A 26,742-nucleotide genomic window follows, 5' to 3' on the forward strand; every position below is an offset into this window, starting at 1 on the left:
TTGAAGCTTATTTAGTGTTTGTGGCTTAGGAGGGTAATATGGTTCAATTGTTGTAAAATATTCTTGCTTTGTGTATAAATTGTATATTGAGTACATGACATGTCATACGCTATTTAGACTTGAATCTTAGGACATGGTTTGTGTGGATTCAACCTTATTTGTGCTTGGAATGTGGCAACTTGCGTTTGATTTTGTATAAGTTTTGAACTTATTGATTTGGAAAGCTTGTGAGGACATAATTTATATGATGGCTAGGGTTTGGCTCGAATACGTGGACAAGTGTCCTCTACGTCATAAGTGCGCACTAGGTGGCACCTTGTAGGTCGTAATTACCCGAAAATACCTGCTTGGTCTAGCGACCACATGTCCTAGTTTTTCCACTGTTTGATTTCGCATTTAATTTCAAGTTGTTAATCATGGATTACTTGTAGCTTGAGGATTGATGCTTACTTTGGGTATTTGAATCCTATTTTGTATACTTGAAACTATATACTTGCTTCTTGTATTTAGATCTTAATTAGTATACTTGAAACTGTATACTTGTTTTGTGTATTTAGATCTCATTTAGTATACTTGAACTTGTATCCTTGGTTGTGTATCTAAACCCTAATTAGTATACTTACGCATTGTACGTGTGATTTGTGCAATCGAACTTCATTATGTATACTTGTGCCGTGTATGCTTGTCTTATGCGTCATTTAGCTTAGTATACATGTGCCTGTATACTTGATTCATGAGTTTTCCCATGTTAATTGTATATTGGCATTTGCATGCTTAGACATTGAATAACTTATTTATATAGCTTAGTATACTTGTAAATGCATGCTTATATATCGTATATCATGTTTTAATATTGACTTGCATACTTGAGCATGTATATTTGTATACCGTGGTTCAATTCAATTGCATGAGTAGCTTAGGATGCTCCCTGAGTCTCACTCTGACATAGACGTTAGGTGGCATGAGCCCTTTTGACATGTTTCACCTTAAGGTGATATAATTTTAAAATGTTTGGTCGATGCATGCTCATCTCCTACAAGTAGCTTTATGTTACTCACTCACGTAGTGGGGACATTTTTCAAGTACAGGGAGCTTGATTTGAGATGCACACTACACCATGGAAATTCGTAGACTTGAAGCATCATTTTCATAAAAATGTTGGCATGAAATCCCATTCGTAGCTTTATATGTCAAAACTTGTAATTTTGTTCTAAATGTGTAATGTGTACATAAGTACACTTTTTGTAATGAGTTAGGTATGTATGACATGAGGCCAAGGGCCACAAACTTTAAAGTTCAAGTGAATGCATTTAAAACTTCAAGTTTTGCCTTTGAAACCTATTTTAGCTTGAGGTTTGGTATATGAAATCTTGTAAATAAATTGTAATAAGGCCATAGGCCATTGTAGCATGTTTAAAATATCATACTACACTTACGTGTATGTTCACATCATCACACACTTGCATATAATGCAATTTGATCATGCCATGGGGGATTCAAATAAGACTTAGGGACTTTTCTTCATTTTGGTGCATAGCAGGTTCATTTCCTCATTTTCGACCTGTTTCGGTCGACCGATGGCCTGTTTCGGTTGACCGATTCTTGGTTCAAATTTTTTGAACATCAAAATCTCCAATTCTAGTAGCCATTTTTGATGTTTGGCCCAGTTCGGTCGACCGATGGCTTGGTTCGGTCGACCGATTCTCTTGTGGCTTTAGTTGAATAGTGTTTTGCCAATTCTAGTAGCCTTTTTCATCTCGAGCCACAAACTGGTCGACCGGTTTGTCATTTCGGTTGACCGAACTGAAGGTTCATTTACCCTTCTTTTCCTGGCTCATTTCGGCAGACCGAAGCTCCATTTCGGTCGACCGAAATAGAGCTGCCTTGTAGGTTTTGTTTGGTTTGTTGCCTAGACAGGTTAACTTCGTTTGTTGTTCCTACAGGACCTTGTTTATCTTGTTTAAGCCATTCTATGGTACACATGGTGTAGTTTGAACTATATCTTGCTCCTTTGGTTATCATTGGTGCCATAGGGTACCAAGTGACCTTTTCATTCTAGCTTTCACTTCCGGTTATTCCTTTGGGTTCCGTGACCTCATGGAAGGTCATCTTAGGGTCTTAGAGGTGTGTTATGCCTTGAGAGACCATTGTCTTGTTTCTTTTGCTTCCACATCTGGATCCGTTATCGGGTCAATCTTCGGTTCATCATTGGACACTAGGTTAAAAAATCCAGGGTCGTTACAAGTGGTATCAGAGCTCCTAGGTTCGAAAACCTTAGGACAACGGGTTTTGGGTGCATATCATGCTTGTGTTGCCATGCTCTATGTTTTTATTTGCTTCTTGATAACATCTTGAATGTGATCACATGTTTACGTGCTTATGTGGACGTATGTTTAGAAGTTTACTTTAACTTTCTTAGCATGATATATATGGTTATTGCCTTAGTATATTATATGTGCTTGCCTGCCTTAGCATACTGTATATGCTTGTCGGCCTTATTTCATTATATATGCTTGTCTGCTTTAGCATTTCAATTTACGCTTGTCTACTTCGCATGTTGGATATGCCTGTTTGTTTTAGCGTATTGCAGGTGCTTGTTATCTTTAGCATGATTGTATGATGCATATATTTACATGCCTTATGTGGTTCTTTACTGCTTATGTGAGTATGTAGTCCATTGTTATGTTATGTGTTAACTGCTTTTCTTTATGTCTTGTTTAGGCATTGTGGGTTATTCCAGCTTGGTTGGTTGAGGTTGATACTAGGGCATCATCTCTTGGGATTACGTGGTGACCTTAATGTGATGACGTCATTGGGGTCTTGTTTCTAGTGTCATGGGATAATGAGTCAGATTGACTCAAGTCCTTCCTTGGGGATTGGGAGGTTTGTTTTCTTAAGCCTCAACGGCGGGGTTCTCGTGTCTTTTCTTCTTAGAGTGATGGTTAGGTATTTGATAGGTGTAGTGACCTGTGATTCTTCTTGTCTTGCCTTGGATGGCTCATATAAGCTAAGGTTGGGGTGTGAATGGTTTCGTATAATTAATTGCATAGGTGCAATTAATTACTCTCCCTCGTCCCTGGAGACTTGGGATTTTGTGTTTAGGGGTCCGATAGGATCCTGTAAAGTTCTCATCGAACTCATCGACGTCTTGAGTTGATTTCTTCTGTTGGTGTCTCATAATAGTTAGTATTGGGACTATCCATTACATCATTGTTTTTTTTATGTGGTGTTAGGATTCCACCTTGTGTTTGAGCCAGTCTTAGGAAAGACTTGTAGACTCTTTGTTTCAAGGACCTTAGTGTTCATTCTAGGAGATGATTCATTTCCTCGCGGTGAGGGATTAAATTCATCCTGGTTTTTGGGATTCACCTTCGATGAGTTGTCCCCATGAGAGGCATTCCATCCCTTCTTGCTTTTGATTTTGTGGGATTGTTATTTGCATAGTCATTCTTCCATGTTTATATGCCTTGTTGTTTTGAGCATGCCTTAGGAACATGTTAGAGGATGTGACTATTTGATGGTTATGTGCAGGTGTAAATGATGTGTCTTTCATTTACTATATCTGCTTGTTATACTAGCATCACAGGTGATGTATAGTATGTCTTTGATGCTTGACCCGTATGTGATGCTTGCCTTTGTACACAATGTGTTTAGTTGTTTAGTGCGTGGATTTTTAGTTACGTTTAGTATACTTGTACCTAGTATGCCTGCACGTTGTTTATTTCAGTTCATTTTGGTTTAGTATACTTGGGCCTGTATACTTGTTTACCATGGATTTAGTACTGTTTAGTATACTTGTGTATATATACGTGTATGTTTTATGACTAATTGCTTTAATGGTTTATTTCTTTTATCATTCCGCACTGTGCTTGGGGTTGTATGACCTTAGTTGCCGGGATTGTATGTGTGAGCTTGATCCGATGTCTGGATTCCTAGGCGTAGCCTTGTAGTAGGTTAGCTTTAGGATGATGTGGAGGATTTTGGGTGCATTGTCTTGTTGAGAGTCATTGTGACTAGGGCGATGATGATGTTGTTTGATTTTATAAAGTCCGATCCATTGGCTTGAGGGCATAGACTTGTCAGGCTTTGGATTCATGACTGGTGTGGTTTGACAACTAGGTTTTGAGACTTAGGATTGTCAGTTTTTACAGTATTGAGGATTTAAGGCCTTAAGCGTAGCGGTGCCTATGACATTGTTGTCAGAGTTTTGGATTGGCTAGAATGGTCTAGTCGGACATTTTGGACCATATCGCAACTCTCACAAAATGCTTGGTTTCCGTGATGCTTTTGGTAATGATTGTTTGACATTGATGTCATTTGTATCGATAGGTTTCACGGGTAAGCTTGTTGGGGGCAGGTGACGAATTAGGGTTCTATACTGGTATGCTACCGTACAAGCTATGTGTGGTGGGCGAGTGCTAGTTGCCGTCGATGCTACCTTGCATTACCTAGCTAGTAATGTAAGTGCGGGCGGGCGCTTGATACTGTCGATGCTACCGCACCTTGTGTACGTTGTGGGCGGGTTCTAGTCAGTTTTTGTGCTGCCATGTTGCTTCTGGTTGTGTTCTGTGTTTAGTTATGTAGTTTCCTTGATCTCCTTTGGGTGGTTGACATTGGGTTAGTATGTCAATTCGATGGAGAGGTGTCTCATAGTTCGTGATTTCGTGTCCTTTCATTGATCTTGAGACCTTTGGAGTTGTCCTTAGGTACTTTATGATCTATTCCTTGGTGTGACCTTGTGTATGGTCCTTCTTCAGTTCTTCAAGGAATGTTTCTAATTTTGGAGATGAAATCTCTTTAAGGAGGGTAGGTTGTAATGACCCAGTCATTTCCTCCCTTTTCTTTTTCCTCAGAATTTCACGAATGAATTTTTTTCGTTGAAATTTCTTTTCTGAGTTCAGTTTCTCATCACTTAGTGTCGTCTCGAGTGCTCGGAAATGGTTTCTGAGACTCTTTCCTTTGGATTGACAACTTCCTTCGCGGACCGAGTCATTTCCACATTTTTCGTTTTTTGACATTATTCACTTTCATCATTTTCCTTATTTTGTCGTCTTCCCTATTTTGTCTTTTCCCTGTTTATCACTTGGTTGGCATAACCTCACTCCTTGTGTTCCGAGTTGGTTTTTGACTTCACGTATCTTCATTCTAAGTGGTTTCCACGAAATACATATCATTACTTTTACAGTAAAGTACTCTAGTTGCTCCGGTGTCCATAGGGGCATGGATGCACAATTCTTTAGAATCTTTTTCTTTTCTTAGGGTATTTTTCATAAATATCTTTTGAAGATATTTTATTTCAGGGGTATCTAAGAAAATATCTTATGAAGATATTTTCATTTTGGGGCAATTTCGCAATTAACCCTTTTTGTATGGGTCATTGTGCAATTAATGAAAGTTATTGCAAAATATCTCATCTGGAGCCTGGATCCTAGTACGGGATTTATTTCCACATTTCGTCGAGTCATGTACTCTTAAAATTTCCTTCTGGTCATTTTCCTCTAATTTTAGGGTTTTTGGCCCTAGTTGCCACCGAACTTATTCGGGGTATCACTCTCTGCTCGGGACTTGGTTTTTGATACCGTTTCTTTCGTTGTTCATATTTTCTCATTTTGAATCTTTTTTGTTCACGGAGTTTTTCCGTTTGAGTGCGTTTGCTCAAATTTCACTTTTTTAAACCCGACGGGGCCCGTTCGGGGCACTTTTTGAGATTTTCTATAAATAGGAGGTTATAAAATTGAAAAGCCATATTCTCCTCTCATCAAGCACGACCAGCAGCTTCCATGGCTACCCAAAGGGGGCTGCCACCCTTCTTATCTCAAGTAAACCTCCTTCCCTTTGCTATAAAGTTATAGTGCCTTCGCGTTTTATGCTTGTCTTGACGGCGCGCATCTTTCACCCTTATTAGAACCCATTTTTGGCCAAATCTTGAGTTCGGATTTGAAGTCAAGTTGTGATTTTGATGGGGCTTCTTGGTGGTTCATGTAGATCGTGTTGTCCTTGACAAAACCTAGGAGTTTCGTCAGATTCAGAGCGGTTTCATTTTGGTGGCTTTTGAGATTTTCATCTCAAATTGAGGTAGGGGATGTCTTAGGTTTATATTAATGTTGTATTGATTGTTATATAAGCATATACAACTTGTAAGCATTCCTTTGTTCAAGATTTAGAATTTAATTTAATTATTTTCTATGATTAAGATTTAATTCACATGGGTGTATGTTGCTTAGAATTAAATTGTGGTATGCTAGTAATTTAGGCCTTGGTATACTTGTTGACATATATTAAATTTGGGGCATTTGAATAAGAATTACAAAATTTATTTAATATTTATCTTTTGTGAAAGATTAATTTATATAGTTGTATCAAGCATGAAATCAACTTGTAAGGTGATATTAAAGTAGGCATTAGTGAGTTATTTAACATATATTAAATTGAGAACATTTGGATATGTTTGAAAATCTAGAGAAAATTAATTAATTAGCTTAATTAATTTTACTTTAAGTGTTTTAGTCACTTAAATTGATGTTGGAGACAATATTTGTTAAGACTGTGCTATATCCTTTCACAAGTATTAATTTGAGCTTAATTGGAATTGATTTGAAATATAGAGACTTTCCATGTTAGGTTGAAAATCTCTTGAAATGTGATATGTTTAATTACCTTGTGAGCATGCTACTAACTTCTTGTAAAATTAGTGCTTGTGGCCTCTAAAGATGGTAATTTGACTTAGCATGATATGTGATATCACTGTCTTGCATAGCTTGTTTAAATATATCTTGGGTAGGTATATAGCTTGTTAGAATATTACAATTGTTTACCTTGAAAGCTTGTTGCTAAATTGAAGCTTATTTAGTGCTTGTGACTTAGGAGGGTAATGTGGTTCAATTGTTGTAAAATATTCTTACTTTGTATATAAATTGCATATTGAGCACATGACATGTCATATGCTATTTAAACTTGAATCCTAGGACATGGTTTGTGTGGATTCAACCTTATTTGCACATGGAAAGTGGTAACTTTCATTTGATTTTGTATAAGTTTTGAACTTATTGATTTAGAAAGCTTGTGAAGACATAATTTATGTGATTGCTAGGGTTTGGCTCTAGTACGTGGACAAGTGTCCTCTACGTCATAAGTGCGCACTAGGTGGCACCTTGTGGGTCATAATTACCCGAAAATACCTGTTTAGTCTAGCGACCACATGTCCTAGTTTTTTCACTGTTTGATTTCGCATTTAATTTCAAGTTGTTAATCATGGATTATTTGTAGCTTGAGGATTGATGCTTACTTTGGATATTTGAATCCTATTTTATATACTTGAAACTGTATACTTACTTCTTGTATTTAAATCTTAATTAGAATACTTGAAACTGTATACTTGTTTTGTGTATTTAGATCTCATTTAGTATCCTTGGTTGTGTATTTAAACCCTAATTAGTATACTTACGCATTGTACGTGTGATTTGTGCAATCGGACTTCATTATGTATACTTGTGTCGTGTATGATTGTCTTACGCGTAATTCATTTAGCTTAGTATACTTGTGCCTGTATACTTGATTCATGAGTTTTCCCATGTTAATTGTATATTGGTATATGCATGCTTAGACATTGTATAACTTATTAATGTGGCTTAGTATACTTGTAAATGCGTGCTTATGTATCGTATATCATGTTTAAATATTGACTTGCATACTTGAGCATGTATATTTGTATGCCGTGGTTCAATTCAATTGCATGAGTAGCTTAGGATACTCCCTGAGTCTCACTCTGACATAGACGTTAGGTGGCATGAGCCCCTTTGACATGTTTCACCTCAAGGTAATATAATTGTAAAATGCTACGTCAATGCATGCTCATCTCCTACGAGTAGCTTTATGTTACTCACCCACGTAGTGGGGACATTTTTCAGGTACAGGGACCTTGATATGGGATGCATACTATGCCATGGAAGTTCGTAAACTTGAAGCATCATTTTCATAAAAATGTTGGCATGAAATCCCATTCGTAGCTTTGTATGTCAAAACTTGTAATTTTGTTCTAAATGTGTAATGTGTACATAAGTACACTTGTTGTAATGAGTTAGGTATGTATGACATGAGGCCAAGGGCCACAAACTTTAAAGTTCAAGTGAATGCATTTAAAACTTCAAGTTTTGCCTTTGAAACATATTTTAGCTAACCTTGAGGTTTGGTATATCAAATCTTGTAAATGAATTGTAATAAGGCTATAGGCCATTATAGCATGTTTAAAATTTCATATTACACTTGCGTGTATGTTAACATCATTGCACACTTGCATATAATGCAATTTGATCATGCCATGGGGGATTCAAATAAGACTTAGGGACTTTTCTTCATTTTGGTTCATAATAGGTTCATTTCCTTATTTTCGACCTGTTTCGGTCGGCTGATGGCTTGTTTCGGTCGACCGATTCTTGGTTCAAATTTTTTGAACATCAAAATCTCCAATTCCAGTAGCCATTTTTGATGTTTGGCCCAGTTCGGTTGACCAATGGCTTGGTTCGGTCGACCGATTCTCTTGTGGTTTTAGTTGAACAGTGTTTTGCCAATTCCAATAGCCTTTTTCATCTCGAGCCACAAACCGGTCGACCGGTTTGTCATTTCGGTCGACCGAACTAAAGGTTCATTTCCCCTTCTTTTCGTGGCTCATTTCAGCAAACTGAAGCTCTATTTCGGTCGACCAAAATGGAGCTGCCTTGTAGGTTTTGTTTGGTTTGTTGCTTAGATAGGTTAACTTCGTTTGTTGTTCCTACAGGACCTTGTTTATCTTGTTTTAGCCATTCTATGGTACACATAGTGTAGTTTGAACTAGATCTTGCTCCTTTGGTTGTCATTGGTGCCATAGGGTACCAAATGACCTTTTCATTGTAGCTTTCGATTCTGGTTATTCCTTTAGGTTCCGTGATTGGGTTCCGTGACCTCATGGAAGGTCGTCTTAGGGTCTTAGAGGTGTGTTATGCCCTGAGAGACCATTGTCTTATTTCTTTTGCTTCCACATCTGCATCCGTTATAGGGTCAATCTTCGGTTCGTCACTGGACACTGGGTTGAAAAATCCAAGGTCGTTACATCGAGCTTTAGGGCTCATGCTCGAGCTTCTGGAACAATTGCTCGAGCATTTCTGGATGGATGCTCGAGCTTCAGTGAATAGTGCTCAATCATCAAATTGACACTTAGCCAATTTTCTTCAACTATTTTCCGTAGCGCCTTTTCTTCAACACGTAGAATATTTTTAGGATTGAACTCCTTTAACATTACTCGATCCAAGCTTCATAGACTCGAGCACTAGGTACCATGCTCGAGCATCTAGGGCTCAATGCTCGAGCATCAATGGATGATGCTTGATCCTTTATGGATAGTGCTCGATCATGGAGGTGATGCATGAGACCTGGGAGCATAGCCTTTAATTAAAATCAACTCATTAATTTCCGATGCCGCATGCTCGAGCTTCAAGGTTAAGGCTCAAGCACCCTTGGTTAAGGCTTGAGTACCCTTGTAGTAAGGCTCGAGCATCAAGGTACTGATGCTCGAGCATTTAGGCCTTGTTGACTTTCTTCTTTTCTTTGTTGTGATGCTCGAGCCTCAACACTTGGACTCGAGCTCTAAGGCTTGAATTACTTCAAATTTCACCAATTTAGCTCTCGGCTTGCTCTGAATGACCAGTAATGACTCTGTAAGCTTTGATATCATCATAAAGTCCCGGTTTTAATCATTTATCTCGGAAAGTATCTACAAACACATATTAAACATAAATTAGTCTAATAATGGATAGAAGTATCACTTTAGGCCCTAACATATACGTACTTAGGGGCTCGAATATGCTTATATTCAGCGCTCATCACACCCCCAAACTTATATATTGCTAGTCCCTTAGTAATACAGAACTAAAAAGCCGTTTTCATGGGAATCACGGTTGCATTTAGCTTATGCAACAAGTTTTTAAACCCCTAGGTTACCCCTAGTGGACGAGTTGTAGTCTCGTGAGGGTTTCCAGTGAAGATACCCATAAACTTCTCAAATCAGTGCCTTAAATGCACAGCAAGCTTATGCAAGCTTGTTTTCAAATCATATCATCCTTGTAGTTCATTAATCAGTCAAATACAGCAAGTATACCAATCATGTAATCAGAAAAGCTTTCAAATTCCAATCTCAATTAAGCAACCATAGTCCCCACATATCAGTTCAATCATTTATTCAACAATTTTAATCTCTAAAAATGCTTTTTGAAAGTGATCCTGCAATTCATCATGTGGCTTATTGTCCATACTTGCATTTATTCCTTGTTATTCTTCAATTCACAAACAGACTCTTCAAATTCCAACTCCCAAGGTGTTTTTATTATTATTTTTTTGGGTATGCATTTTTTTCAAAAAGGATACTTGTACAATGTCCAAGTTTATTAAGCTTTCTAAATTACCCTTATAGCAAACTTTCAGCCACTGACTCCCAGACCAGATGGTCTTAAGGCATTAAGTGTTAAACCACCCCTAAGGACTTAGTTGTTCAAGTAATCTAGGCAACCTAAACCCCTTATGTAACAAGCTTTCAGCCAATGACTCCCAGACCGACGATCTTGGGGCATTAGGTGTTAGAACACACCCCTAAGGACTTAATCACTCAAGCAATCTAAGTACAAACCTAAACTTGATCCTTTTTTGATTTTTTTTTTTTCAGCATATTTTTTTTTAATTATTTTTTCATTCACATTGGTGAACATTTTTTTCTTTGTTGCATACATACCAATTTTTCTCTATTTCTTTTTCTTTATTTTTTGCCTCGGTCATCAAAACTATCAAATCTACCTGATCATCTCAGTCTAACTCAAAACAAAACAAAACTTCCAATTTCTACCCCACAGACTTCATGCAAGTGTGAATATTGTGCAAAGTGTAGCATCTCAGAGATTAGCATCATTAAACAACAATTATCCTAACAGATTGAACCACAGGCCACCAACTGATTTTAAAAATTTTTAAGGACTCCTTTTCACAGTAATTTAGCATACAAACCATTTCTAACCAACTTCAGACTGCAAATAGAGTATATAATCATTAACAGACTCAAACATATGCTTAGATCATCAAATAGCAAACCATATCCTTGTGTAAGAAGATGAAAAATTAATAAAAAAATTTCAAAGCCAATCTTACCCCCAAACTTATAATGCACATTGTCCTCAATGTGTGAGAATAAAAGAGAGATAGAAAGATATTTCCAGATAAGCAGACCGGCAAAGGTATGACAAAATAATGCACAGGGGAGTAAAAATGAGTTCCCAGTATTTTTTCCTTCAACATAGTGGTTTCTCAAAACCATCTAATGGTACTGTCAAATAAATCACCCCCAAACTTAATCTGTAGTATCTGGTAAAACCAATAAACTCCAACACACTTCAGAGTATCAAGTATATGGAGTAAACATAGATAAATATCAACACAAGGAAATAGATCAAAAAGCATGTATATATATATCAGAAATCAGTATAATGCTTTTGAAAAGAAAAACTTAGGGCAGATATACATCATATGGAAATAAGTACAGCAAAAAGAACTGCCTTAGTCAACAAAACTACAGGAAAGTCCTAAAACTAATCCATACGTGGTGGTGGTGGTGGGATAGAAGAAGTGGATGGATCAAACGGAGTGCGGCGAAGTAACTCCTCCAATATGCTTTGTTGCGCAGTCAACATCTGACGCAACACTATCTGACCATCCTGCAGCTCGGCCACCTTAGCTTGTAAAGCTCTAATCTCAGCCTAAGAAGAACTCTCAGGCTGGGCTGCAGGAGCGGGTCTCCTCCTAACCTGAGGTCGGGAGTCGGAGAGATACATCTCCTCATCTGTAGCCTCATTATCATCATCATCGTCTTCGTCCACATCCACTGCTGCCATCACCACATCAGTAGGGTCGGTAGGAAGAATAGTAAGCGGGGGTGGATAAGGTAGAACGTGTAGCTCATAAGGCACACCCCTTGCCTCGGCGTCCCTACGCCGTCGGTCCTTTCAGATCTCATTGTCAACACCCCACTCCAGCTTTATCTCCTTGGGCATATGCCCAAAGACGTTGTTCCACTACGTGAAATGATACTGGGTGAATGTAGTAACATCAGCCTCATTCGGGGCTATCGGAACCCCCGTTATCTCCATTACGCGTGTGACCAGCCTAGGAAAGTGAAGATAATGAATAGGAGGGCGTCGGGTCTCTCCCATCTCCTCATATAGCAGGCGGAGCTATACCAACACTAACTGGGGAATAGACACCCAGTAGCCGGCGTGGAATGCATATGTCACATCCACCATCTCAGCACATCGCACTATCTTGTGTCTGATAGGGCAAGCATTGGCCACAAAGGCCGTATCCAAAAACTAGAAATGTCTCAAAAGCTGTGACTTCTGGATCGTCTCTAAAGTGGAAGCATGCTGCCCTTGGCCCAAAGCACGGACCATCGTCTCCCGAGTCGTGCTAAGGGGAATCTGTGGAAATCTAGCCCAAAGAGCGATTGGGCACCTGTGATGGCAACCTATTGCTTGAGCAATAGTGTCACAGCTCACTGTCAACTGTATGCCCTCGACAGTGGCTGTGAAGTAGTCTCCTCATCCTCCTCCTCGTCTCCTGCATAGAACCGCAAGGAGCGATAGAAAGCTTGCACTAGCCTGGGGTAGGAAATCTATGCTGAATGCCTTAAAAACCCAAAGAGCTGGAGAGCCTGCAGGGCCTCCACTGCCCAGAATGTATCACGGTGCCTCTAAAAATCCTCTATAACAAAATCTATCTCATCACAGATCTTGTTGTAGTGCCATGAATCATCTAATGCCATCGCCGACGTCCTAACAACTCTCTACCTCGGTCGTCTCGGCATCTTTATAATCCAAACCCCCAACTCTGTGCAATAATGCTCGAGCCTAAGGTAATGATGCTCGAGCCTGGTACTAGCTAATGCTCGAGCTTCAAGGTCCTGATGCTTGAGCTTGCTGCAAGCAAATGCTCGAGCTTCAATTTGAAGGCTCGAGCTTCCTAGTTTTCAACCGAAGCAAAAACTCTCCCAATTCTTCAAAATCGATCCCAACTACTCCAAATCAATCCCAACCTTTCTCTTCAATCACTTACGAACTCCAAATATCGATAAATTTTTCCTTAAACACCCTAAATCTTCTTTATCCGTGTTCTTCAAATCCACTTGAGATTTGGAATTTCTGCAAATTAGGATTATAGATTTAACATTAGATTGAAGTATATGAATTCATAAAAAAAGTTTTGAATAGGTTTGGGCATCAATTAGAGATGAAATTAGGGTATATATATATAATATATATATACATATTATATCTATATAAAACTAAGAGGAAGGAAGAAATTCATACCTTTTTGACGAAGATTGAAACCCTAAAACGATGTAAAATAGGAATTTGCAGAGATTGGAGAGATTTGGAATGAAGAAGAGGCAATTAGGAGCAAAGGCATGAGGGATTCATCTGTAGCTCGAGGGTTTCTTTTATTTTAAAGTACAGATGCTTGAAAATAACTTAATCAAAATAAAGACTGAAACAAACCTAAAACCTAAAAAAGAAAATAACTAAATCAAAAATTCAAAATAACGAGATAAAAATCAAAATAAACTACGGTACAACATCCAACTGCTAAGTTTAACGTCGATAGCTCGACAGCATGCTAAGTTTAACGTCGATAGCTCGACGAAAACCTGACCTTTCTAGTCCAAGTAAATAGGATCATCAAGTTCCATTGCCTCAACTGTGCCTCTCTGCACACTACCCTTTATGTAGGGTTTAAGTCTCTGTCCATTGACCTTGGACAATTGTCCAGTCTTGCAATCTTGTATTTCTATTACACCATAAGGTATAACAGAAATAATTATGTATGGACCTTCCCAACGTGACTTTAACTTTCTAGGAAAAAGTTTCAGTCGTGTATTAAACAACCAAACCTTCTTCCCAGGCTCAAAAGTCTTACGCAAGTTATGCTTGTCATGAAATGTCTTAGTCTTTGCTTTGTAAACCTTAGCACTCTCATAAGCATCATTACGTAATTCTTCAAGCTCAGTTAATTGAATTTCCTGTTAGAACCAGCAAATGTCATATTAAAGTTAAGCTTTTTAATGGCCCAAAAAGCTCTGTGTTCTAACTCTACAGGAAGATGGCATCCTTTACCATAGACAAGACGATAAGGTGACATACCAATTGGAGTCTTATAAGCAGTACGGTAAGCCCACAAAGCATCGTTCAGTCTATAAGACCAATCTTTACGATCTGGCTTAACCGTTTTCTTAAGAATTCTCTTAATTTCACGATTGGATATTTCTACTTGGCCACTTGTTTGGGGATGATAGGCAGAAACAACTTTATGAGTGACAGAGTATCTTTGCATCAAGGTACAGAAATACCTATTACAGAAATGAGCACCCCCATCACTAATAATAGCTCGTGGTATACCAAACCGATTGAAAATGTTCGTTTGAATGAACTCAACCACACTTGCATAATCAGCGATTTTAGTAGCTACTGCTTCAACCCATTTAGACAAATAGTCAACAGCCACAAGAATGTACTCATTTTTATTGGACAGAACAAAAGAACCCATGAAATCAATACCCCAAACATCAAAAACCTCAATAACTAAGATTGGAGATAAGGGCATCATATTTCTTCTAGAAATCAATCCTAGCTACTGACATCTAAGGTATGACCTATAGAATAAATATGCATCTTGAAAGAGTGAAGGCCAAAAGAAACCGCACCGAAGAATTTTAGCTGCAGTTATCTTTGCACTGAAATAACCTCCACATGCCAAACTGTGACAGAAGGTCAGAATACTATGAAACTCACTCTCAGGAACACATCTACGAATGACTTGATTAGCACAGTATTTGAATAGTTGAGGATCTTCCCAATAGTACATCTTAATTTGGGAAATGAATCGATCTCTTTCTTACTTTGACCAAAACAAAGGAATTTTGCCTATTGCGAGGTAATTCACAATATCAGCAAACCAAGGCAAATCCTTATAAGAAACCTCAAACAGTTGCTCATCCAAGAAAGAATCACAAACTGGAAGGGAAGTTGAGGTATCCTCAATTAGAATTCTAGAAAGATGGTTAGCTATAACATTCTCTGACCCTTTCTTATCCTGGATTTCATAATCAAACTCTTGAAGCAAGAGGATCCATCAAATCAAAACGGGTTTGGTTTCTTTTTTTGGAAGAAGATGTTTCAAAGGAAAATGATCAGAATAGACTACGACTTTGGAACCCAATAGATATGATCTGAATTTATCTAAAGCAAAGACAACTACAAGCAACTTATTTTCAGTAGTGGTACAATTCAATTATGCATCTGAAAAAGTTTTACTAGCATAATAGATAACATGCGGAAGCTTATCCACTCGTTGTCCTAAGACAACACCCATAGCATAATCAGATGTGTCACATATAATCTCAAATGGAAAAGCCCAATCCGGAGGATTTATGATAAGAGCTGAAGAAAAAAAAGAGCGAAGCTTTTGGAAAGCTTTAAGGCACGATTCATCAAAGACAAAAGGAGCATCATTTGCAAGTAGATTACACAAAGGACGAGAAATTATGCTAAAATCTTTAATGAAGCGTCGATAGAACCCAGCATGCCCAAGAAATGATCGCATTCCCCTTACGGAGGTAGGAGGAGGCAATTTGGAGATCAAATCTACTTTAGCTCTATCAACTTCAATACCTCTCTTTGAAATGATATGTCCTAAAACAATACCCTCTTGAACCATAAAATGGCTCTTCTCCCAACTAAGAATAAGATTTCGTTTCCCTACAATGCTAAAGCACTAGGGAAAGATTTTGGAGACAGTTTTTTAATGTAGATCCAAAAATAGAGATGTCATCCATAAAAACTTAAAGAAACTTTTCAACCATATCCGAAAAGATAGACATCATACACCTCTGGAATGTTGCTGGCGCATTACATAATCCAAAAGGCATCTGTCTATATGCAATCGTACCGAATAGACGAGTGAAAGTAGTTTTTTCTTGATCCTTAGGATCAATGGCCACCTGATTATAGCAGGAATATCCGTCTAAAAAGCAATAATAGCTCTGGCAAGTCAATCGCTTTAGAATCTGATCAATGAATGGAAGTGCAAAATGATCTTTTCTAGTAGCGGAGTTGAGTTTCCGGTAATCAATACACACACTATAGTGGATGTGGAAGTGATAGAGCATTTTCATGGATTTAGTTAAGGGATTGTTGCTGTATTACAAAGGTCGGGATTCTAGTTGGGATATTGGTTGACTGATAAATTAAATCAGTTTCATTTTGTTTGTTTTGAACTGGTAAGAAATCAGTTTATATAAATAGAGTGGATCATAAGACAGCTTAGATGGATAGAAGTTGGTGGTTCACACTTCACATTAAGTTTCGTCTGGTGGAAGTAATATGGAAGTGGATGCTCTTAACAACCGATATGATAATTACACCTTCAGGTAGTTGTTGAGAAATTAGTTGAATTTATAGCCTGTATGATAATAATACTTGCTTTTACCAAGGAAAATACGGAAGTCAACTTCAAATACTGAAGTTGATCTTAGTGGAGGTGTTACCTTATTCAAATAGAGCTTACGGTACTGGAGGAGGATTAGAAGTTCTGTAAATGATGTTGGAGTGAATGAGATGTAAAAATTTGTCAGTTCTTCTCAACGCACTCTGACGATTATAAGGTTCATCAAGATATTGAGTATCTGTTCTAATGAACCGATTGGTGTAGGGACATATTTAATTGGTATATCTGGATGGGTTAGTTTTAAAGTAATGTTATGTGTATGATATGCATGCTATGACGATGTGTGATTTAGTTCATTGTTAAGTTTAAAAATTGAGACATGGTTAAATTGTTGGCATAGTTGATTTGTTAAAAAATATATATATATATTGATTTGTTAAATTTATTATTAACTTTTGGTACTACATATAGATTAGCGTTACCAAATTATTAGTACTGGATGTATAGGAATTTTGTGCGATAATCCTACGGAACTTGGAGGACTAGGGATCGTTACCATAAACTACATATTGGGTAAGATTGAGTTGTTGTTAGATACAACATAGGAGTTGTACATTTATACTGTTTCTTAAATATGGGAACCTTGATTATTGTTGGATGCATTGGACTTCGGTGGAGCCTATACACAGCAGCTGAGTCCACACAAGAACGGAAATGAATTTTAAAAGCAAATAATTCGGAGTTTCATGAATTCCGAGGACGGAATTCCTTTTGTTAGGGGGAAAGAATGTAATACTATTAATTTTAAAAAGGATATAATTGGAATTTAAGTATTTTATTTTATTGATTTGAATTAATTATTGTAATTGAATTGTGTGCTTATGTGGCATTTCAATAATTGATTTATTTGTGTAGTTGAAATTTGTTATTTAAATAAACTTAAAGTAAATGTTAAATTAAATGTTTATTTATTTATGTTTTTATTTATTAATGGAGTTGGGCTTGGACAGTAGTGATGGACCAACCGTTTTGGTCTCATGGATTACTCGGATAGGAGGGTAATGGGTACAGTTAATACCCATGGATAGTTATACATAGATTTATGGGGATATATGTATATAGGGTAAATCTACTTAATATGATTTTAGGGTTTTATACAAATATGAAATCCGTAGCCGACTTATATATTTTTATTTTATATTTTATTTTCTTTTCTTTTTGTTTTTCTGTTTCCTCTTATAATTGGAATTAGGTTTTGCATTAAGCTTATATAAATATTTTATTACGTCTGCTTAGGGCTTAGAAGCAACGAAACCCTATTCACGAATAGTGAGGTTTGAGAGAAAAACAGAGAGAGGAAGCTAGGGTTTTGGCCAAGGGTTGAAAGGCCGAACCAAGGAGAAATGAAGAAGGTCTATTTGTGGAATAGAACTAGAGCAGTAGAAGGCTTGACAACAATCAAAGGTCACTAGAAAGTCTAGGCAGAGGACGGTTAAAGGTTTCAAATCGAAACCTAGAGGCAAGTTTTATTCCTTGCTCTTTCTCTATGATCCGTGTTCTATGCATGCTTAGATGATCTCCAGGACTAATTCAGACTTTAAAATGGAACTTCTATGATTTTAATTTAGTGTTTAAATGTATTCTCTGTTTTGAATCGAATTTGTTATCACATAAACTGATATATTCTTTGTTACTCTGAATTGTGGTAAATAAAGCATACAATGTTCTGGAATAAATTCAGGCATATATTGAACTCCTAAGAACTATACTAAAAACTTATAGAGGTGTTTATAAATGTTGGAGACTGGGACGAAGAAGTAGAAGAGGAAGAACGGGTGACAGGGCTCTCATAGGGGGAGAGAGCCGGCTCCACGGAAGTGGGAGCCGGCTCCCCTTTGTGTAGAGCCAGCTCTAAGTGATGGGGAGCTGGCTCCCCCTTGAATAGAGCCGGCTCCATGTGTGTTGTGAGCCTACTCTCCAGTTTTGAGAGCAGGCTCTCTTGTTTTAGTGCGTTCTAGAGTTATTTGGGTACTGTTTGGACAAGTTGAGGTTCTCGAATTATATTTGGAGATTAAGAGGGTTCTAAATATTATTTCGTGATGTATTAAAACCCTAGCATTCATAATTTAGTTATATTCTAAAGATTTTGAACAGTATGGAAGTTTAAAATAAGTTGCATGCTGTTAACGGATAGAGAGAATTTAATTGCTAAATTTAATGTAGCAATTTAAATAACTGATATATGATTTTTAAATCTATATTGGATGCATAATAGGGTCATGTGTCTGTTACACTTTTTTGTGCATAGGTTGGATTTTAATTAATGAACTATTAAATTCTGTTCCGTTAATTAAATGGATGTTGTTCTGGATTTTAATTGTTGAACTGCTTTAGCTGTCTCATCAATTATTGGTTGAATTTGTGGATAAAATAAGCATGTTGATTCATATAATTTCTATTATGCTTATTAGGAATTAATTGATGTTTACATACTTTATATGTGTTATCAATTATATGGACACTGTTGGAGTAGTATCAAATAAGCATATTAACTTATATATTTTGTTATGCTTATTATGGAACAAATGATGTTTATATTTAATATTTTTATTATCAATTGTTGGATTTATGGATTAGTTGATATTTACATTCATGGTCTGTATTATCAACTACTGGATGTATGGATTGTATGCACCAGTATGGGACGGTGGCATACTAGGGACGGATTAGTTTCAAAATACTAGATCCTACCTATTCTAGAATAAATGAATGGATTTTAAAATAAATCCTACTTATATTTAAGTCAGATCAGCTGCATAAAGTTGCGTGCCTTGTTGGATTACTTGTTATTTATATTTAAGTCAGATTAGCTGCATAAAGTTGAGTGACTTACTCGATGATTGGTTATTTGTGGTCAAGTCAAATCAACTGAATAAGTTGAGTGACTAACTAGTTTAGTTAATCTTATGTCAGATCAATGAACCATTTAATGACATATTGTGGTTTTAGACGGACTTTAAATATATATTTATAGTACCACGATATGAGCTTGAGTCTCAGAGTCGATGGTTAGGGTGTATATATGTAGTAGAATGCGTAGCTGGCTATGATAGGTTGAGGTATACCCTGTTAGGCTTAGGTACTCATGCCCACTCAGGTGCGTTTTGTATGTTGCCTTCTATTTAGGTTGAGACCCCCTATGTAATCCAGTGAATGTCCCTTAGTGTGGATATATATATGTATGGACTAGATAGATATTATTGAGATATTTAAGATGTATCTGCATATCGGGTCTCTGTTTGGATTGTAGCTAGGATAGAACTTGTTCGTGGGCTAACCCACTATTATTTTTCAGGTATCGGACGGTTCCAGTCTTAGAGCCTATTCGTGCTAAGCAGAGACAATCACTCATTCTTCCGACTACGTAGGATTGCTACTTATAGTTTTGGTTTTCTTTTTTGTTTAGTTTATCTTCAGTTGGGTTTTGAATAGGGGTCCACCAGATGGATTCCTGAGTTGTATTTGTCATGGAGGTTTTGGATGTACCAGAATAGTTCTTCTATATAAAAGTTTATTCTGAGGTTTTCATTAAACGATTATCGCTTTGGTTTTCTTTTATAAATTTTATTTATTTCCTATTTATCATAATTGTATTCTGTATTCGATTATTGCCATTTATTTTTTATATCCTCGGGTGTTCGGGCATGGGCTTGGCCAACCCATATCTTGGAATCTGGGGGCATCAGAGTTGGTATCAGAGCACTCCGAGTTCAAGTGTCCTTAGGAGTGTCTTTCGTTATAGGACTTCTGTGTTGCGTCTCTTAAAACTTAGAGCCATATTAGGACTCGTTGTACTCTATTTACGGTTCGTTAGGAAGAGCTGATGTCAATTATATTCTGTAGTTACAGAATGGTTGACACTGGGAGGAGGATTAAGACCCAAAGGAGTAAAGGAGTACGTTGTCGAGTTCTTTACCAAAAGCAGAACTTGGGATCGAAGGTTTAGTTATAGGATTGGCATTACTTAAAAAGTATAATCCAAGGAAAGATTAAGGTGTAAGTGTTAGGTGATCGCATATCGGAGCCAACACGACTTCAGTTGTTCTCAAAAAGGAGACAAGTGAAGAGTAGTAATCCGAAGAGGATCCTAAGGGAGGAGATTTCAGTGTATCCAAGAAAGAGGATACAAAATCTTGAAGATGAAGGATCGCATGAGGGTGATCTTATTCGCTAGTAGTACAGTGAATGATACTAGTGGAGTGGGTGTGGATCAATCTACATATAGTTAAATTTTCGTATCATCTCTAAGAGAGTTATGTAAGAGGTACTCTTCTAGGGTTTAGGGATTTGATGGAGTTCTTATCAGAACGAAGAAATGATTTTTATATCACATTCCGGAGAGTATGGGGATTAGGTTGTGATGTTCTAAGTTGCTTAATAAAGCCACGTTAGACGGTTTGCATTCTGCGTATAAGGAGGATGAAGGTTAAGCCCTTCAGTATTTGCTTAGGCAAATGAATGTTGCTTTTAAGCTATATTTAAAGGATAGGTTTCATGATTGGATGATTACCGCTGAAACTATAAAAAGGAACTTTTGTGAAATAATTTGGCAAGTTGAGTTCAAACGAGGTTTTCTTTTCTAGAATGGACGATGTCTTAAGTAGAGTTTATTTTGTTTTAATATGTGTATTATATGTGTTTCATTTTTCGTTAATTAGTCCGGATTGGGAATATGGTTTAGTTGGGGACACAAGTATGTGATCAGCCAACCATTGTTTTAATAACATGGAGTAATAGCGCTATTTACGCTATGATTGGGAGCATGAGGTCGTAGGATTTGGGAGATACATATAATTCTAGCCAATCTATTGGACCCGGACATACATCAATATGGTATACTACTTAGGATGGGATAGTTAAACTATCAATATGAGTTAAATAATCTAATACGATTAGTTTGATATGTTTTATGCTACATTTGGATTCATTTTTACAATGCCCAAATAATGGTGGATGTTAATATGGCGGTATTCGTGAGGTTGTGGTAGATAAAGACCACTGTAATGCCACTATGGTTTATCAAAGGTGTCGGACATGCAGAACATCTTCTTGGAAATTTCAGAAGTGGCCACCAAGACGGAAGAAGGATTTCGTACTGGTTTAGGTACTTATTGGGATGATGCTGAGAGAGGATAGTAGACTGACTAAATCTTCGTCAGTCTATTCTTAACCAGGACACTATTCATGAGTGTGTCATTCGGAAGGGTTGCCGGTGTTACAATAGGGGGAGGAACCATAGACTCTACACTGTAAAATATGGATTTTTTTTTTTTTTTTTTTATATAGGCATATTTCGCGACAATTAGCTGTTGCTAGGGAATTGATGACTATATTGAAGATGGAAAAGTTCCATATTCATTTGAAGCGAGACAAGGAGTCAAATTGACACATACTTATATTAAAGAAGTAGGGTGTGTCAAGGACAGGAAGGTGAGACCGAACACCTATATAAGGAAGAGGTGCACGGTGTGTGTGCAAAAGTCATAGCTAGTTGACTTTTGATGAATGGAATTACCAGTTGACTTTCCATATCGGTAAGTCTATCACGGATCAGTGGTGCATGGACTTAAGTTTTAGAGTTAGCTTTTGATGATGCTCCAAATTAAACAATGGGTGCAGACAGAAGCTAATGGTACCAGACTAATGGTACTTTCGGTAGATAAATTGGAAGGAGGATGCAAGGACTGAGGTTCACAACACTTAGTTCTTTTTTCATCCGAGTGGAAATATGATGCACTCAAGAATTTTTGGAGGATAGGCAGGAGGAGGGACAAAGTGATTTTGTCTCAAATTTTAATATTTCTTAAATAATTAAGATGAACCATCAGAGATCAGTCGATCCTTGCAGCCATTTTCTATACTGAGGTGGAAGTGATAAAGCATTTTCACGGATTTAGTTGAGGGACTGTTGTTGTATTACAAAGGTCAGGATTCTGGTTGGGATATTGGTTGACTGATAAATTAAATCAATTTCATTTTGTCTGTTTTGAACTGATAAGAAATTAGTTTATATAAATAGAGCGGATCATAAGACGGCTTAGATGGATAGAAGTTGGTGGTTCACACTTCACATTAAGTTTCATCTGGTGGAAGTAATATGGAAGTGGATGCTCTTAACAACCAATATGATAACTACACATTCGGGTAGTTGTTGAGAAATTAGTTGAATTTATAGCCTGTATGATAATAATACTTGCTTTTACCAAGGAAATTACGGAAGTTAACTTCAAATACTGAAGCTGATCTTAGTGGAGGTGTTACCTTATTCAGATAAAGCTTAAGGTACTCGAGGAGGATTAGAAGTTCTATAAATGATGTTGGAGTGAATGAGATGTAAAAATTTGTCAATTCTTCTCAATGCACTCTGACAATTATAAGGTTCATCAAGATATCAAATATCTGTTCAAATGAACAGGTTGGTGTAAGGACATGTTTAATTGGTATATCTGGATGGGTTGGTTTTAAACTAATGTTATGCGTATGATATGCATGCTAAGACTATGTGTGATTTAGTTCATTGTTAAGTTTAAAAATTGGGACATGGTTGAATTGTCGGCATGGTTGATTTGCAAAGTATAACTAAATATACTTAAAGAGACATGGTTGAATTGCCCAAGTATAAATAAATATATTCTTAACGGCATGGTTGATTTGCTAAAGTAAAAAAAAAATAAAAATAATTTGCTTTGTTAAATTCATTATTAGCTTTTGGTACTGCATATAGATTAGTGTTGCCCAATTATTAACACTAGATGTATAGGAATTTTGTGCGATAATCCTATGGAACTTGGAGGACTCAGGATCGTTACCCTTAACTAGATACAACCTAGGAGTTGTACATTTATGGTGTTTCTTAAATATGGGAACCTTGATTATTGCTGGATGCATTGGACTTCGGTGGAGCCTATACACAATGGCTGAGTGCACACGAGAACGTAAATGAATTTTAAAAATAAATAATTCAGAGTTTTATGAATTCCGATGGTGGAATTCCTTTTGTAAGGGGGGGGGGGGAAGAATGTAATACCCCTAATTTTAAAAATGATATAATTTGTAATGACCCGGGTTTTATTCAACCTAGTACGTCAATGATGACCCGAAAGTTGACCCGTAACGGATCCTAAATGCGAAAGAAAATGATAAACTAAGGTCTCTAGAGATAGAATTCATCCCTAAGGCACTAATGTGCCCTTCCATGAAGTCATGGTAGTTAAAGAGAGCAAAAGAGGAAATGAGAGTCAAAACGAGCTAAATCCGTCAATTAAGGGTAAAATGGTCAATTCAAAAATAAATGGAGAAAATTGACTCTAAACAAGTCAAAAAAGGTGAATACAACCTAATCTAATCATTTCAAAATATTCCAAGAGGTTCCAAGAACTTTGGCCAAGAATCCCACAAAACGCCCTTTCTCGGTTTAAGCAAAAACCGACTCTATCTTACTAAAACATGAATATCTTCCACTGTGATTGGAATATTAGAATGGAATTGGTACCATTGGAAAGAGGACTCAAAATCCTTGAGTTTAGGCCCAAGAATCATCCCATTTGGGTTAGAAATGAAGGAGATATGACCCTTTGAAGTTGGAACTTCAGTGCTGAAACCTAATCTAGAAGGCAGGTGTATGAGGGGAGTTTCAGTCGACCGAACTGGACATAAATTTGCTGAAAACATGTGTTTTTGAAAAGAAGGAGTTTCGGTAGAACGAAATTGAGTTTCGGTCGACCGAAATGACCCTGAACAGTGAAAAAAGCTACTGGAATGGATGATTTACTGTACAAAAGAATTCCCAAAAGCCATCAGTCGACCGATTTGGTGTTTTGGTCGACCGAAACACCTCGAAAAGCAGCTAAAGGACCTGCTATATGCCAAATGTGTAAAGGTTCAACCCATTTTTCAATTTCCCTCATGGATTGGTTCAAAAATGAAAGTTTAAAACTGATTTTCAATGAGATTTGAGTATGTAAACATGTCAACAACCTTAATATGCATAATTTAATGTAAAACAATGGCTCATGACCTCATACACATCATTTACAAGAATCTCACATGCTAAACCTCCAAAGTTTGTTAAAATACATTCTTAAAGCAAAAGATGGTACCAAACGACTACAAGTACTAAATTAAACATGTTTGGACCTTAGCCTTTTTACACACACATCCAAAGAGTATCAAAAAGTGCACTTAAGTGCACATTACATGATTTGAACAACAAATACATATTTTGTCATAATAAGCAAAATGAAGTGTGATATACTAACAAGTGCATATTCTAACATAGCAAAAATACTCCAAGTAGTCTAGCAAGTATAAGATTGTTAAGCATCCCAAAATATTGCTTCTTTACCTGAAAAACACCCGGTAACTTCGGGGTGAGTAAACAAGTTTACTTATAGGGAATGAGCAAGCATAAACTTAACTTATTACAAGGTTTGCAATTATATATATAATTCAATCCATGCTATTAAAGTGACATTCAAACTTTCAACATAGCACAATGAGATACAAATTCACAAAGTTAACAACTTGGAATTTAAATGTGAAATCAAACCAAAATGGATACTTGGATATTGCCCGGATTAAAACCATACTCTTGGGATCACTTTAAGGCTATTAACCCATGGGTACCTTCCCCTAAAGTGCACTATAGTGTAAGGAGCTCTCTATCTCCCGTACTAGAACCAAGTCCTAGCCAAGTCAAGTTTTTGATAATATCCCAAGCTTCCAAAATCAACAAGTTGAGCAACAAGTCATGATATATGTTACAAACACAAAAGCTCCATGAATTAAATGACTAAATCATTAGAACATTGAGATAAAAATCAAGTAGACTAACTAAGTAATTCCTCTAGATTTCAAGAGTTGTCCAAATGATTCCAATTAAATATATGGCAAAGTGTAACTCATAGACATGCCATATATCAAGTCAAAAATGGAATTTAAGCATGGTATAATTAAGTAGAATTTAAATCAATTTAAATTAATTAATTCTCTAGATTTAAAAGCTCATTTAAATCATGCCAAATTAATATACAACAAGGATCAAGTCATGGCCATGCCATATATCAAGTCTAAAGTGAATTATATGCAAGCTACCATTAGTCATTTATTTCTTAAATTAACATAGGATATGCATACAAATTATATATCATTATAAGATCAATTAAATTACTTGGCAAAAATAAATTATAACACCCCCTACCTCATAAGAGGATTGTCCCTCTTGAATCCAAGGGAAGCAAAGGAATTTCAAGTTTTCCTTCTAGGGTTCTTAATGGTCTAAGGTGAGTGGAAGGGTATCAAAAATGAAGTCAAAGCTCTAAGTCAAGCTTTGCTCCAATGGTGGCTAAGTTAGGGTTCTTGAGAGGAAAGAGATAAATGAATTAAAAGTGAAAACCCTAAGTTAAAATGGTGGGATTCTCCACTCACTAGGTGCTCTTACACTACCACTCACACACACACTAATGCAAGACCAATTGTGAATCCTACACTTGTCATGAATCTAAGTAAGCTTCCAAGATTAAACATCAAACCTACACTTGTCAACCATCCATGCCAACAAGTGCTCCTATCCTAGGCCAACAAATGGGTGAATCTCCACCCTCCATGTGTCATCAAACAAGGCTTCCAAGTGGTTTCACCACAAGATCAACGAGTGGCACCTTAAGAATATGACACTTGACACATTTTTTGGAAATTGCAAAAAGGTTCTTTTTGAAAATATCTTCCAAATTAAATTACAAAATGGTCCCTAAGACGAAAAATAATTACTTTATTTAATTACATAAAAACCCCTCAAGTTTAGAGTAATTACCAAAAGTTATACATTCATGCCCTTTACAAGAAAAGTAGACATTTAACATGCTTTTCTACAAAAGTGAAAATGTAAATATCATGGAATTTAAATATTATGGATGCATGCAAAGCCGAAATCAAACCCGAGTTCAAAAAGTGAGGTTATGCAAAGAAAATTGAAAAACGACTAAAGGACGAAATAGGGAAAAGACGGAAAAAGAAATTTACCGAAAAAAGAAAAGAGAGAAAATGACCGGGTCATTACATAATTGGAATTTAAGTATTTTATTTTATTGATTTGAATTAATTGTTGTAATTGAATTGTGTGCTTATGTGGCATTTCAGTAATTGATTTATTTGTTTAGTTGAAATTCATTATTT

The sequence above is a fragment of the Cornus florida genome, unplaced genomic scaffold, assembly GCF_030987335.1.
Source record: "Cornus florida cultivar Cherokee Brave unplaced genomic scaffold, ASM3098733v1 CherokeeBrave_3.0.0_Hap2_Chr04, whole genome shotgun sequence".
NCBI lineage: Eukaryota > Viridiplantae > Streptophyta > Magnoliopsida > Cornales > Cornaceae > Cornus > Cornus florida.